The sequence below is a fragment of the Crocodylus siamensis genome, chromosome 13, assembly GCF_052110815.1.
Source record: "Crocodylus siamensis isolate JL-2025a chromosome 13, ASM5211081v1, whole genome shotgun sequence".
NCBI classification, from domain to species: domain Eukaryota; kingdom Metazoa; phylum Chordata; order Crocodylia; family Crocodylidae; genus Crocodylus; species Crocodylus siamensis.
In genome coordinates, this window is record NC_143407.1 from 9407802 (window position 1) to 9421475 (window position 13674).

The 13674-nt window shown below is 47.1% G+C and overlaps 1 protein-coding gene across 4 annotated transcripts in view; it reads left to right on the forward strand.

Annotated features, from left to right (window-relative positions):
* Window positions 1-10450: 10450 nt before the first annotated feature.
* BRPF3 (bromodomain and PHD finger containing 3) overlaps window positions 10451-13674 on the forward strand; it is a 43311-nt gene continuing 40087 nt past the window's right edge. For 3 of the 4 annotated variants that reach the window (XM_090025220.1, XM_090025222.1, XM_090025223.1), the window contains exon 1: window positions 10451-11259. The gene's annotated coding sequence lies outside the window, so the exon portion shown is untranslated. The remainder of the gene's footprint in view (window positions 11260-13674) is intronic. The other variant, XM_090025221.1, reaches the window with a different exon arrangement.

The following is a 13674-nucleotide window of genomic DNA, read 5'->3' on the forward strand; positions in this document are numbered from 1 at the left end:
AAATACATAATAGATGTTTTTGTCACCAGACTCACTGTCCCACCATTCAAATCTACTTTCTCAATGAAGCTTAGATTGGATTTGTCCTATAACATACTAATTAGTTCAGTTAGATATAATATATTTATATTTTGCTCTTTAAAATTATGCATGTACTGGTACAGAGGCCAAGACCCTTGGAATGTTAATTCATGTGTTTCTTTCTCTATGACAGATTGCATCCACATTTTTAAATTTGGATCACATAATCATAGAAAATGCGGGTTGGAAGGGACCTCAGGAGGTCACATCTAGTACAGTCCTCTGCTCAAAGCAGGACCAGCCCCAACTAGATTATCCCAACCAAAGCTTTGTCTAGCCAAGTATTAAATCCCCCCAAGGATGGAGAGTCTACCACCTCTCTAAGTAACCTATTCCAGTGCTTTATTACCCTCCTAGTGAGAAAATTCTTCCTAACATCTAATCTAAACTTCCCTTGCTGCAACATGAGACTGTTGCTTCTTGTTCTATCATCTGCCACCATTGAGAACAGTCCAGCTCCATCCTCTTTCAAAACCTCCTTCAGGTAGTTGAAGGCTGCTATTAAATCTCTTGGTCTCTTCTCTAGACTAAACAAGCCCAGTTCCCTCAGTCTTTCCTCACAAGTTATGTCCCCCAGTCCCCTCACCATTTTGGTTGCCTTCCACTAGACCTTTTTCAATTTGTCCACATCCTTTCTGTAGTGGGAGACCCCTTCCAGCCCCAAACTGAATCACAGTACTTTAGATGTGGCTTCACCAGTACTGAATAGAGGGGAATAATCATTTCCCTTGCCCTGCTGGCAACACTCCTACCAGTGCACCCCAGTATGCTGTTAGCCTTCTTTGCAACAAGGACACACTGTTAGCTCATATTCAGCTTACTGTAACCCCAAGGTCCTTTTCTGCAGAGCTATTGCCCAGCCAGTCAACCCACAGCCTGTGCTACTGCATGGGATTGTTCCGTCATAGTTTCATAGTTTCTAGTGTCAGAAGGAAGTTGGTTCCAGATCCTAGCTGCCCTGACTGTGAAGTAGCGCTCCCTGATATCCAGCCTAAATCTACCCTCTGCCAGCTTGTGACCGTTATTCCTGGTCACTCCTGGTGGTGCTTGGGGGAACAGTGACTCCCCCAATGCCTGCTGATCCCCCCTGACTAGTTTATAACAGACCACTAGATCCCCCCTCAGCCTTCTCTTGTGGAGGGTGAACAGGTTCAGGTCCTGTCGCCTCTCCTCATAGGGCCTGCCCTGCTGCCCCCCGATCATGCGAGTGGCCCTCCTCTGGCCCCTCTCCGTGCTGTCCACATCCCTCCTGCAGTGTGGCGCCCAGAACTGGACGCAGTACTCCCACTGCGGCCTAACCAGTGCCGCATAGAGGGGGAGGATCACCTCCTTGGACCTGCTCGAGATGCATTTGTGGATGCATGGCAAGGTACAGTTGGCCTTCCTGACTGCCTCCCCACACTGCCGGCCCACGTTCATCTTGGAGTCAATGACGACTCCAAGATCCTTTTCTGCCTCTGTGCTGACAAGAGGGGAGTTCCTCAACCTGCAGGTATGGTGCCGGTTGTTCCTCCCCAGGTGCATCACTTTGCACTTGTCTGTGTTGAATCCCATCCTATTCTCATCCACCCACGCTTGCAACCTGTCCAGGTCCAGTTGTAGCCTGTTGCTTCCTTCTAGTGTGTTCACATCCCCCCACATCTTAGTGTCATCGGCAAATTTGAACAGAGTGCTTTTTACCCCCTCGTCCAAGTCACTGATGAAGATGTTGAACAGTGCGGGCCCGAGGACCGAGCCCTGGGGGACCCCACTGCCCACGTCCTTCCAGGTTGAGAATGACCCATCCACCACCGCTCTCTGGGTGCGGCCCTCCAGCCAGTTGGTAACCCATTTGACTGTGTGGGTGTTGACACCACAGCCCCCCAGTTTCTTAATGAGAAAGGGGTGAGAGACAGTGTCGAATGCCTTCCGGAAGTCCAGGAAGACTGTGTCCACTGCTACCCCTGCGTCTAAGGATTTGGTGATCTGATCGTAAAAGGCCACCAGGTTGGTCTGACAGGACCTGCCACTGATGAACCTGTGTTGGTTGCCCCTAAGCATGCAGTCCCCTGCTGGCCCCTCGTGGATGTGTGCCAGAATAATTTTCTCAAACAGCTTGTCTAGGATCGAGGTAAGACTAACTGGCCTATAGTTTCCTGGGTCCTCCTTCTTCCCCTTTTTGAAGATGGGAACCACGCTGGCCCTCTTCCAATCCTCTGGCACCACCAGAGCACCACGAGTGCTTGTAAAGCTGTGCCAGGGGTCCTGCAATGACCTCGGCCAGTTCCTTTAGAACTCTAGGATGCAGATCATCCGGGCCGGCTGACTTGAATACATCCAGTCCCTCCAGAAGCTCCCTAACTAAATCCTCGCTACCCCATGGCCCAGGTGTGCCTCCCCTGGGGCCCAAGGGGGGCCCAGCAGGGAGGTGGCTCTTCTGGTCCCTACTTAGGAAGACGGAGGCAAAGAAATTGTTAAACGTTAGCTTTGTTATCTGGTGTGACGACCAAATTTCCCAACACGTCCTGCAGGGGCCCCACATTACCCGGAACCTTCTTTTTACCCCCTATGTATTTAAAGAAGGACTTCTGATTGTCCTTAATCTGGGAAGCTAGTCCTAATTCCATCTCTGCCTTGGCCTTCCTGACTGCCCCCCTACATCCCCGAGCAACTGCAGTATAGTCATCCCTGGTGATGTCCCCTTCTTTCCATTGGATGTACGCCTCCCTTTTAGCAAGGAGACATTCCTGAATGCTTTTGGTGAGCTATGGAGGCTTGTGTGTCCTCCTGCTCCCTTTGATCCTCATTGGGATTACCTTCCTTAGGGCTTGAAGGATCATCTCCTTAAGGAGTGACCACTCTCCTTGGACACCTGGCTCCCCTCCCCTCTGGGACCTCAGTGCTTCCCCAACTATCCTCCTTAGCTCGTTGAAGTCCGCCCTCCTGAACTCTAGGGCTGCTGCCTTACTGCAGGCCTTTGCCACCTTGCGCTGGATGGTGAATTCCAGCAGGCAATGACCAGTCGCCCAGGTGGTCGAGCACTCGCAGCCCCCTCACCAGGTCGTCTCCCATGGCCAGCACTAGGTCCAACAAGGCGTCTCCCCTGGTCAGGCTGTGCACCTCCTGGGTTAGATGGAGGTCCTGCACTCTGGCCAAGAACCTACGTGAGCGGTCAGACCTGGCTGACTGCTTTTCCCAGCAGATGTCCAGGAAGTTCAGGTCCCCCATGACTACCACATCCTTGGACTTCACTACCTCTGTGAGCTGACCCAAGAATTCCTGGTTAAGCTCTTCCCCCTGGTTGTGAGGTCTGTAGTAGTCCCCCACGGTTAAGTCATGGAGGAGGCAGGGACTGTGTCACTAACATGGATGCACAGGGTGCCTTGAACCCAAATATTTCAGTTATTTAAAGTCTTGAGTCTCTGTGACAGTACTAGTCCCAGCAAGACTGGATGATCTTGGAGACATTAATCTTCATTAGTTCTTTTGAAATACATCCTATGTTGGCTTACATAGCTCATCCTAAAGCAACAGAACTGTTCTGTCTTGGCCACTTGAATTCAAGATGATGTCATGATCCTCCAATGTTTGTTAGGCCAAGAGATTTGATTAACACTATTATATCCCCATAAACTAGAGCTTTTTGAGAAATTTCCCCTTCTTACTCCAAGCTTGAAAGTTCTCATTGTTAATATGCTAAACAGTTAATTGCCAGAGCTTCTTAAGTACAATAGGGTCTTTAGGGCTATTTATCCCCTCTTTGCAATGCTACAGAATAAATTTCCTTCTGACAGCCATTTATTTCTGCCTGCTTGAAATATGAATGAATATATTTCACCTCCACACAAAATCACCAACTATGTACCAGGGCCCCTGGAATAGGTCACACATTTCTTTAAATATGACTTTGGTTAATGATCACAGTTTTAGAAATGCTAATTGTTAAAACAAGTTTATAGAGGCCCTTACAAAAAAGATGTCATCATCTGCAGGTTTTGCTCTGAGTGGGGTATAAGTGCACACTTTTCTGTAAACTGTGATTCTCTAATAGGAAACCTTTCTACACCTTTGTTGATAGATGTAAATGGATGGAGTTGGTTTGAGTGGAATCTTTTTCCCCACCCCCGCAGATTGATTAAAAGTTAAATCCTTATAAGGTTGCTGCAAAGAAGAGTCCAAGTAGTGATGGAGCAATTTTAATACACTTCACAAACTAGAAAGATCTGCACAGATACATCTAACAGTACCATCACTCAATAAGATGAAAAAAGCCATTCTACCCACGTGTCCTTAGAAACCTCTAGCTATCAGGTCCACTATAGCAACTCAGGGAGTCTTCCTAGGACCATCAAGATCATACTATATCTATATAAATGTTTCTGTTTTGTACTTTAGCCCTTCTCTGAAAATATACAGGTCATATCACTACAGCTCCTTTGTGACTACTGTTGCACACCATGCTCTGGAAGGCTAGTGGTGTCTAATCTTGTGCAGCTGTTAATACTTCCTGCCAATATACTGCCGCCCTTGACAGCGACACTGTATTTCTCTATTAATCAGCTTTTTAAGCCGTTTCATTTGTATGTGGTGACACTGGTTCATCTACACTACAGCCAAAAGGTGCAATTTGAGCATCTGTAAACACACCCGAGCTAGCTTTAAACTTATTAACTTGAGACTGATAGCAGTATAGATGTGTCAGCATGGAGATCAGTAAGGGCTAGCTGCTGGAGTATTTACCTAGGGCGCCAGATAGATTATGTAGCCTACACCCAACTATATTAGTTATGGAGTGTAATCAACTCCACTTCGCAATTTATTGGGAAAACTTCATATTTGTGGATCATTTGGTTTTGTTTTGGTCACAAATGTTAGGACACAGATGGAAAAAAAATCAATTTTTAAGTGAAGAACTTCTTTATTCTTAAGTCTTCCTAAACCCTACCATCAGTTTCTCTTATCTACCTTATCTTCCTGCTATGGAAGGGCCCTTCCAGCTCCTAACTTCTATGAATCTATGAATCTTCTTGGTCTATTTACTTCCCTAGTCATTACTGCTGTACTAATTACACCATTCTCTCAAGGATGTATTTGGTTAGCCGTGCTGGTCTGTGACACAAAACTCTAGAACTTTGGTTCAGAGATGATACCTTTTATTAGACCAACTAAGAAACTGCAAAAAAAAAAAAAATTTCTGCAAGCTTTTGGGCGCACATGCCTGAGGAAAGGTGTGTGCCTGAAAGCTTTCAGAAAAAGATTTTTTTTTTGCAATTTCTTAGTTAATCTAATAAAAGGTATCATCTCTAAACCAAGAGTTCTAGAGTTTTGCACCATTCTCTTGATATTCTTATATGTATTTTTTGCATTACTTTCCTTTGTTGTTTACACCAGTGGTTTTACTCCCCTCAACTTCAAGGCCTTTTTGTTGTCCCCAAAAGTCTATACAGCTGTTTGATTTCACCCGCCTTCCCGCAAACTTCTTCACTGCAGGTGACTTGTGATTCTGCTGAGTAGAATCACAAATGAGGAAAACAGTGTAACATAAACAGATAGCTCCCAGCTGTGGCCTCTCAGTGCCATTTACAGTAATAAATCCTTCTTGAGAATTAGATGAGGTGTTACTGGATTTCCTGGATGTTTCACAGCTACAAGTTATGCTGTGTGTTATACAGAGCAGTTGCTTAGCTTTACAGCAACTGTATGTCTTTGAGTAGTTGTCCATCAACATGCATCCCGTCCTGCTTTAAGCAGGGGGTTGGACTAGATGGCCTCCAGAGGTCCCTTCCAGCCCTAATTTTCTATGACTGGCCTTGAACATTAGATTGGAATATTTCTTGCCTCTCAATGTTTGCTTGTGCCATGTACATGCTCCTCTGTGAGGCTATTAGAAGGAAAGTGGTTGCAGCCTTCCTTCAGTTCCCTCCTAAATCAAAGACCATGTTGCAGAGGGTTCTAACAAACAGGGTTGGAAACAGGCTGTAGGATCTATGTGGACTGCATCTTGAAGGACCGTATTTATACCAGGGTAAATGTTTTTTGGTTTTTTTTGGAGTGTGAATCCCAGTGTCAGTGACTAACAAGCACTATTCTGTCTGGATAGTGAGAGTGTTGTATTTCAGCTCTATCAAACAGCAACTGAAGTACTGCCTTTTAGAGCATGGCATCTGACTTGGCTGCTATGGCAAGTGCTAATGTTTAAGAAGGGTCAGTGAGTTGCTCCATGTAGGGAGCTGAAGGATCTCAAAGATATGCCCAGGGAGTATGAAGGCTATCGCACTCCGCTGTGTTTGGGGTGCTTTCTGGCATACTATTTTATCTGTATGTGCTGTCTTGGCTGAAGCTAAGATTGTCTGTTATAGCTTACAGGATGGAGAAAAAGCATATATTGCCAAAGACCAGACTGGCTTCTGAGTTCTTCAGTGTATGTAAAGTGCTTTTGAACCTTTCACTGAACATGTCTGAGTCCTCAAAGGGTAAATCCTCAATCCCAGCATACGTTTCTCATGAAAAACCTAATTCTTAGAACCACTATGCTCTGTGCAAAGTCATTTCCTCCTTCTGTCCTTGTAACAAGGCATTTAGCAGAGTTCACAAATTCACTGGAATCTGACAGGGCTGCACCCTGAGTGCTTCTGCTCTGACCTCAAAATTGCAACCTCTGGGCTGTTAACCACACCTTAGTGCCTGCATGACCTCAGTCCTGCGAAGTCACTATGGGTGCGTAGATGTAGTCAGTGTCCGAGACATCTATCACTAACTGCAAAGCTATCTTGGTCACCAGTTGGCCTTATTTTAGGTCCTTGAGCTTCTTTTTGCTGTTGTGAAGGAATCTGGCCAACGTGAGAAATCTTTGGCTTTATCTTCTGATTCACATGTATGTGTTTATATATCTAGTACTGCACCGCATCCTTTATAGAATCCCACAGCACTTCAGGGTGCCATGGGACCTTGGTTGAGAATCGCTGACAGACACACACTTGAAAACATTCATTTTGGTTTCTCTATATAAGTGATATGATTTATATATTACTAAATGCAAAATGAATGCTCAATATTACTTGACACCCTAAATACAAATATCAAATTCCATAATAAATTAGGTCAACTCCAGCAAGAAATATTTTTACATTTAGATTACAAGTCTATACTCAAAACCTGTGCAGATTTACTTTCCTCAGCCCCCACCTCTTATAACATCTGGATGCTAACCTTGAATTCCTGAAATAATCCAAGCACCGGCTCCTTTACTTGCTACTCCTATATTTATGTTTTAGGTTACACGGCATGTTTTTAGTTTGAATGTGAACCTTTCACATCAAGCAATCATTCTGCAAAAGTATTTCTGACAGCAAACTAGATCTGTGAATAGCCACTTTATGGGCTGATCTTATTTATTAGAAGCACTGTGTTAGAAATGTCAGCAAGAGGAGCTGCAACATTATCAGAATTCTCTAATACAGCCTTAGGGCATCCGATACCTCTTAGGAAGCATTTAATTTCCTTTCAATGTGAATCTCTGGAAAACCTCTACTGCTGTCTGGAAAACAGTAAGTTTATTTTGTCCCATAGGAAAAAAATAAAGTCTGTTTTTATATTTTACCTTTAAGCAGCCTACATAACAGACTGGGCACATGCATCATTTGCTGGTATGCTGAGCATTGTTATAATGGAAGGTAGGGAAGAAAAAGAGGAAAGTGACAGAAATCTCTGAAGAACTCTGTTCACAGCAACATGATATGGGGAGAATGACTACTACAGATTCTCATGGTCTCTTGTCTCATGCCTACCTCAGCTAACAAGGTGAATGGTGACTGATCCCTTCATAGGTCTGGAGAGATTTGGCTGATCACATGCTGATGGCTTTTCCATCTGAGAAGCAAAACAGATGGAAAGGGAAGACTGAACAATGAGCAAAGTAAACGGTGTGAACTCATTTCCCCCCAAAAAGGACAATATTCTTACACTACCACTTAAGTGCTGATGGATTTGTCTGTCAATGTCACTTCAAGATAAGGTTTTTAGTGTATAAGGGCAAATGTGGTGCATATAGTATCTTGCCAAAATCCTCTCCAAAGGGACACTGAAGCATGCCAATTTACATGTTTTTAACAGAGCAGCATGCCTGGTGTTGATTCACATTTTGTTCCACCACCGTTTCTGTTAATTGATTAATTTCTTTTGGTTTTTACTGTATTCAATCATATTGCAAGCTTAGCACATGTATCTTTATTCCTGTTGTCATTTTTGTTTCATAAAGATGATTGGAACTCCTTTAACTCAGTTTTATGTAAAAATAACAAATGAAAACCATGCAAATTTCATTTCCTACTAGAGTTTCAGACTTTTGTTGCCAGACATGTTCAAAACAAACAACGGAAAACTGCCAAAAAGTTTTCCAAGGACACTTAGATCACTTAGGCTCTAACCTTATAAGATGTCCTAGGTAGAATAAAGACAAACCAGGGTCATTTAAGCCGCTTTTGGAAAAAAAAAAACTGAGCACTCACAACTGCAGGTGACTTAAGAGCTGAAAGTGTGTATCAACAGTATTTTAAAGTATTTTTTTTAAAGACACAAAATATTTAAGTTGAAAAAACACCACACACACACACTTTGATTAGTAAATATAACTGGATACTTTAAACAAATAGTCCTCTTGCTCATCTTTAAGTACAAATATATAGTTCAATCAAGAAGAAAAATGTGTAATTTGGAAGAGGTGGTGCCACAATTCTGTTTGAGCTTCATTGCCTGCCATTTTTATGAAAAAGTACCATTGGTTTTGTACTCGTACATTAAAAAAATGGAAAAAATAAACAGAATTAATTTGCACCTTTGGGATTTTGAGATATGCTCAGAATGTTTTTTCAAACAACACGTTAGTTCTGTAGTTATATTATGAAATTAAATGATGGGTAGCCTGTTTTGATGTTACAACATTAATGTCCTCTAGCTTGCAAAGATTTACATTTACATACTTAACTTTAGGCCCGAGTAGTCCTTCTGAACTCAGTTGGGTTAGTCATATGCTTGATATTAAGCATATTATATAATGCCTTGGCAACACGGGAGCCTAATGTGGTTATAACAAATCAGTCCCAGTTGAAATCTACACCCTGAGATGAAGTTAAAATAGAACTGACTCAAGTTTTGTACTATCCTTTAAAATTATAAGTCAAAAGTAATGAAAAGCCACAGAGAAAATCCTTTGTAGAAATAAAAGCATACTTCTGACATAAACAAGGAAAATGAGGTAGGGGAATCAAGTTACTCATAAGTACCGAAAGTATTTTTTACTTAGTATTTAACATTCCTTCACACCCTAGATTTCAGTTTCAGACACTTGAAACATCTATTTGTAAAGAAAGTGTTCTTTTTTTAGTGAAATCGGGTCAAAGTAATTCATTTTAAAGCTGATTGTGGTCCTTCTGAAGTCAATGAGAGTATTGTACAGATACCAAGACTTAACCCTTTAAATTCTAAGAACTTATTGACTACTAAGGACGCAGGAGAAAGGCAACACGTAACCCAGTCCATATTACTGACGGGCTGTCTGCAAATTCCAATATGCTAACGCTGACTTCCATGGTGAGAAAAAGGTACCGAAGTGTGTTTTGAAAAAGGATGATGCTCACGATGTCAAAGCTGACATGTCTTTGCCTATGCTGCATGTTTTACATTGTTAGATGTCTGCCCTGGGAAACTGCATTAAGTGGTTCCCCAAACTAGTCCCTGAATACCCATGCTTTGTAAATGTGAGTGGTCACATGCTGCTGGCTGACCTCTAAACCCACCGCTAACCTGCGTTAGCAGAAAGTCAAAGTTATTGCTGGATGGAACAGGAGGAAGAAAACAAGCAAGTATTGCCTTTATAGTTTCCAACAAATTCTTTAACAATACATTTGTGACAGTGACAGGATATAAAATTACACGCGCTCGTGACCAGAAGCTACTTGACAATGTTATGCACTGCAGCCAAGAAAAAAGTTTGGGAGTTCTTCCGATTCCTTATTTCATCCTAGATCTCAGCTGAAAAGATAAATTCATGCCTCTTAGTTCTTCTCTGCTGCTGTCCTGTTCCTTATGCAACTCCCCAGTACTTTCGGAGGCCTCAAGCTTGCGCGAGTATGTGCACATGTGCAGCACTTCAGGAGGCCCCACACTTGTGTACGTGTGTGACACAGTTCTGCCCTTTTCTGTTGGTCACTCAGGTAAACAGGAGACAGGGTTTCAAGCTATCTGAGCGGTGTGGCTTGGGGGGGGGGCAGGCACAGCTTTCACATGCAGGGTAGCCGAGTTTGTACAGGTGTGCGAGGCGGCCCTCCCAGCAGACCCCTCGGTTCTTGGGGCAGAGCCACAGGCAGACCAAGTTCACTGGGGGGGGCAGATGTCCAGCCCTAAAGGCAGACCAAGCACACAGGGGAACAGTGGCAGGGGTGTCCAGCCCCATAAGAAGCACCCCTAAGTACATGGGGGGGCATCCAGCCCTACAGGCAGACCCCCTCTCTATAGAGGCATCACTTCCCCCTGTGGGGGGCCCAGCCTGCCCCTCCGACCACTAGAGCCGGAGGCCCCCTCCCCCCCCCGGAAGCGAGGACACGAGGGCTGCTCCTTTCCAGCGCGGCTGCCACAGCCGAGGCCCCCCAGGCTGGGCTGCACCCCCAGCACTGAGGGGGCTGCGGGGGAAGAAGGAGGAGGCGACCGGGGGGGGCGCGGGCGGCGCAGCGGTCAGCCCCGCTCTCCTCCCTCCCTCCCTCCTTGTGAGGCCGCTGCCCCCGGCGGTGTCCGGGGAGGGGGAGAGGGGGGGCGGGCCCTGCCAGCGGGGGGAGCGCGGCGCGGCGCGGCAGCCCCCTCCCCTCCCGCGCTCGCTGCCGCCTTCCCTCACCGCGCGGCCGGGCTGCGCTGCCGCCGCCGCCTCCATCTTGTCCCCCCGCCCGCCCGCAGCAGCAGCAGGAGCCGGAGCCGCCGGAGCGAGCGGGGAGCAGCAGCCGGGCCGCGGCGGGGCCATGAGGAGGCGGCGCTGAGGCGGCGAGCCGACATCTTGCCCCCTCCCCCGGCCCCCCCTAGTGTGCGCGCCCGGCCGCGCGCGGGGGAGGCGGCGGCGCAGCCCCGGAGCCGCGGCGGCGGAGGAGGCGGAGGAGGAGCGGGCAGGTAACGCGGGCCCCGGCGCCCCCTCCCGCAGCCTGGGGTCACGGCAAGGTGAGCGGGAGGAGCGGGCGGACGCGCTGCGACCGGCCCCAGGACGGCGCGGGGCGGGGGGGGTGAGGCCCGGGGCGGCCGAGCCCCCGCCGCCATCTTGGGCCCCCCTTCGCTTGCCGCACGGCTAGCCCCGCCCCCCTTCTCCCGCCCCATTGGCTCAGCCGGGAGCCAGACCCCCCCCTGTTCCGGCCCGCGGGTCTCGTCTTGCCATTGGGCGCGGGGCGAGGATGGACGGCGGCAGCGGCCAATGGCAGCGGAGACCTAGCTGCTGCCCCTCTTCCCCCTCTTCCACACCTGCGCTGAGGCCTGATACCGCTTATTGCAGGGCGCTGGTGGGGGGAAGCTCCCTGGACGTGGGGCGTGCAGCTGCTGGTGCCTCCCCTTGACCCTGCACACTCCATGCTGCTTGGATGGGCCTTTGCTGAGACCCAATGCAACTCATTGCTCATGCCATGTTGCACGCCCCCCCGGTGTCATTTCTCTCCTGAGGCCTAACAGGCAACATGGTGGCCTACGTCATCCTCACCTGCAAGCAGGTTTCCTGGGGGAGTGCCAGGCATAGCTCATGGCTATCCCTAATGTGGAGCCTGGACACCAGCAGTGAGGCCGGCCCCTGGTTTAGCAGAGATCCCCCCCTGGGTTAACGTCTGGCCCAATTCCTAGCATGTATTTCTGTTTTTCTGGCTACGTGCACCATCCCTTGCTGAGGCTTGACACCGCCCTGCTCTGCTATATTTTGCTATGTCAACAGTTACTTGCCTGGTTCCTTAGTCCCCTTTATCAAGGCTGGACTCACTTCATTGCATGTGCCATCATTAGCGGGTATATCCCATGCTAAAAATCCCATTGCACGCACTATATCATTAGTGAGTGTATCCTGTGCTAAAAACCCCATTGCACACATTACCACTAGTGGGTACATCCCATGCTAAAAACCCAAGCAGGCTTGCTAAAGCGCAATGAAGCCACTGACAAGTTGTAGCTGTATTGTGCCTCTGCTGAGCCCTGGCAGCTCATTTTATACTTTAGTAGGTGTATGAGGGCAGAAGGGTCCACACTGTCTGAAAACATGCTGTGAGTTTTGCCTGTGGAAAGGAGCAGAGTTGCGGACACGGCAGCCTGGCAGGCGTGCAAGCAGCCAGGGGTTCGTGGGCCTTGTGGAAGAAGTAGGATCACATGGGCAGGAGCATGGCTGGTGTTAGTTGTCAGTGCGAGGTAGTGAGGGTTTTTGTTTTGTGGCATTTATTTATTTATTTGTGTTGACAAAAGATAGGATTTGGGTGTTTACCTGATGCCTTGGGAGGAAAAAAAACTATAAATCACAACAAACATAAACAAGGGGCTCTCCACAACTTGTACTGTCATCCCATGCTCTCCTACACTGCCACTGAGGAGAGGGAAAAGAGAGGGGCCAGGGTGTTTAAAGTAGGGGTGTCCACACCACATCCCCCCTGCCCTAGTCTCTCAAGCATACCCCACCCAGCTGCTCCTACTCTTTCATGCCAAACCTGGAGATATGGTTTATGCTTTAAGGGCAGCTGTTGTTGAACACACTGGGGACAGAGACCTGGACAGTGGTTGGGGGGTAGGAGGTGGGCCCAGAGCAGCTCTGAGGCCACATTTCCAGGTTGCTGTAGGAGCGGGGAGGTGGGGCATGCTTGAGCTCCCTGGGGATGTGATGTAGGCATAGCCGGTGTGTTAAAAATGTGGACAAATGACAACCGTGAGAACTCCTCCTAGAGCATCCTGCCAGGAACTCCTTGATTGTATTGAAGGAGCTGCAGCATGAGCACTTCTCGCTTCTGCTGCTCTCAGCTGTGCCAGTACGCCTGGGGAAAGAGGCAGCTTCTCAGGTAACCAGATCCTAAACCATTCAGGATGTTAAAAGCTAAAACCCACACCTTGAATTCCACCTGGACCCTTAATGGAAGCCAAGTTTGATGATGGAATACTGCTCTATCTAGTGTGCTGCTGTCACGCAACTTGGCTTATTAAATGGGCAATTACATTCTACGTCAGCTTCAGTGGCTGGAAGTTCCCAAGCAGCAGCCCCCTTGAGAGAACATTATTCTGATCTAATCTTTAGGTAGGAAAAGCACGGGAAAATTGCAGCAAAGTTCATTTTGGACAGAAAAGTTTGTAGATGGAAAAATACTCTTGGTTACATCAGCTATCTGAGAGCAGCCCGGGATCTCACAGCTTCCTCAGATTATACACCTATTTTGCAAATGTTGCTTGTGTGCTCTCAGTGACCAGCACTGACATAAATTCCAACAATTCCAGCTGCTTCCCTTAGGCCAGCAGCATTATCTCACTTTTGTCTGGATTGAGTCACAGCCATCTAGCTTTTATTCAAGCACCCATTCATTTTGACACTGTACAGTTTATTTCACAGCTCTGGCTGGATCAGTCATG